Source organism: Echinops telfairi, unplaced genomic scaffold (genome assembly GCF_000313985.2).
Source record: "Echinops telfairi isolate 266 unplaced genomic scaffold, ASM31398v2 ScPeMD7_7400;HRSCAF=8409, whole genome shotgun sequence".
NCBI lineage: Eukaryota > Metazoa > Chordata > Mammalia > Afrosoricida > Tenrecidae > Echinops > Echinops telfairi.
In genome coordinates this window covers 1,379,945-1,382,496 of record NW_022111300.1, presented here as the reverse complement: position 1 = coordinate 1,382,496, position 2,552 = coordinate 1,379,945, and the positions used below count along the sequence as shown (strand labels likewise).

General features: G+C 49.1%; 1 pseudogene; it reads left to right on the top strand.

Moving 5' to 3' along the window:
* The first annotated feature begins 525 nt into the window (after window positions 1–525).
* On the top strand, window positions 526–1,589 carry LOC101647522 (annotated as a pseudogene).
* Window positions 1,590–2,552: the final 963 nt, after the last annotated feature.

Here is a 2,552-nt window from a genome sequence, read left to right as displayed (position 1 = left end):
TTTACACATTGCATCATATCCTTCCAGGGATCTCTAGTAGCCTTCTGATCTTGCAGTTCTTGTCAATAGCTCTTTCCCAAATCTTGCTCATCCTGTAGCATTTCAATGACCTAGTCAAATCACATTCTTAAGATCTAGGTTTCCAAAATTGGATTCACCTGGAGATCTGGTGAAATGACAGATCCCTGGGCTTTGCCTGCTAGAGATTCTAATTTAGGAGGTTGAAAGTAGAACCCTGGGAGATGTAGTGAGAACAGGGGATCCCCAGGTGATTCCAAGGGTCAGTCAATTTGGGGGACTCTGGCAGTTACAAAATTTCATGTCAACTTGAAGATATATAAAAGTGTAGGGGTGGAGTTCAACCGTCAATCAGGTCACAGTCTGATGGTCCCTCCTTGTGGGTGTGGCTTTCTCAAAAGGAAGGTCCTGGAACCTCCTCCCTCCTCCCACCTTAGCCTTCACCTTCCTGATGGCTGACCCTGACTGGGATCCCCCACCGTGTCCGAGACCTTGGACGAGGGCACCATGCTGAAGGTGTTCATGATGCGGTCGGGGTACTCCTCTGGTCTTGCTGATGAGCAGCATGCCCATGCTGGAACGGGTGCCGCCACCACCCAGCGAGTGGGTCAGCTGGAAGCCCTGCAGCAGTCACAGCTCTCTGCCTCCTTCCAGACCACACCCAGCACCGAGTCGCCCAGCTCTGTGCCCTCTGTGCAGAAGTGTGTGCTAACAACAAAAATAGAAGCAACACCATGGACCAGGCGGTGGGCACCGGAAACAGGCGGCACCCTGACCATCCAGGTGGATGTGCACCTGAGCAGCCTCAGCACCGCCAAGAAGCAGACGTGAAGCTGGCTGTCCGGAAGCTGCTGACCCACCACAGCGTGGTGTTTGGGGACTACAAGTGGACCGAGTTCGACGAACCTTTGCTGAGCAGCAACGTGCAGTCTATGGCCGTCGTGGACACGGACCTGAAAGGCAAAGGCTCACAGCCCAGCCAACTGTTGGACTGCCAGTTGAGTCTATGTCTTCCAGCTCAACGAGGACGGGCCCACCCTTAAAACCTGCAGGAAGAGATGGAGAGCAGGGTGGCAGCCACCCACTGGGTCCTGCCTGCCTGCAGTGGAATTCCACGGGGTGAGAAAGCCTGGTGTATGGCATGGAAGTCGTCTCATCTCCTGAACTATGCGATGACCACCCTACTGTTCTCTGAGAAGAACCTTGCCGGCAGCCTGATAGCCTGGAACAGTCCCCCGGGGACAGAGACAACCTCCCCGTGTAAAGCGCTGGCCCAGAAATTGGTCACCCGGCTCTCAAGCAGGTACCGGCATGGCCAGCTGGTTGAGACAAACAGCCACAGCCTCTTCTCTAAGGGGTTTTCAGAAAGTGGCAAGCTGGTGACCAAGATGTTCTAGGAGATTTGGGATCTGATTAACGACAAAGATGCTCTCGTGTTTGTGCTGGTTGACCAGGTGGAGAGCCTCGCTGCTGCCCAAAAAGCCTGCTGGGCCGGCATAGGGTCACCACGCTATGCGCAGCAGAAGAGCACACTGCTCAGTATCATTCCCCATCCTCACGACTGTTCCTAAACTTCAGCCCATTGTTGCAGCCCCAGTGTCAATCCATGTCCTTAAGGACATTCCGTTTTCTCCCCGCTCCTCTGCTTTAATAAACATGATGTCCCTCTTCAGGGATTGGTATCTCTTGACAACATGTCCAAAGTATGTAAGACAAAGTCTCGCCATCCTTGCCTCTGAGTAGCATTCTTGTCGTACTTCTTCCAAGACAGCTCACTTTGTTCTTTTAGCAGTCCACGGTATTTTCCATATTCTTTCCTGGCAATACAATTCACATGCACCAATTCTTCTTAGGTCTGTCGTATTCAATATCCAACTTTCCCATGCATATGAGGCAATTGAAACTATTTTGAGATACAGTTAGCATGACTCCTGGGCCAGTCTCACCCTAATCCTCAACGTAACATACTTCTTTTCAATACTCTAAAAAGATCTTGTGCAACAGATTTGCCTAGTGCAACATGTCTTTTGATCTCTTGTCTGCTGCTTCTATGAGCATTGATTGTGGATCCAAGCAAGACAAAATCCCCGACAACTTCTACCTTTCTTCCTGTTAGCTATCGATCCACTTGTGAGGATTTTGGTCTTCTTTACATTGAGCTGTAACTTTTGTTCCCACATAGTGACTGGTTGGTATGAACCACAGACCATTCAGTTAGCAGCTCAATACTCAACCTTCTGTGCCACAAGGGTTCAAGTTAACTGTTATTAATTTAATTTGAGTGCAAATAAATATTGCATCTTACATCTGAACTCAAAAATGGTAGTTCCACCGATCTAAACAAAGAAGTGGGCTCTGGGTCTTCTATCTATATGCCAGGTAGTTTTGGTCACCACTCCTGGCTAAATGATACACAGCACAATACAAACACATTTCAAATAGCTCTTATCTCTGAATACGCCTTAAATCCAAACTATGGGATCACAGATCATGTTTCTCGACCCTCAGAATATCTTCATGCAAACATTTCTTGG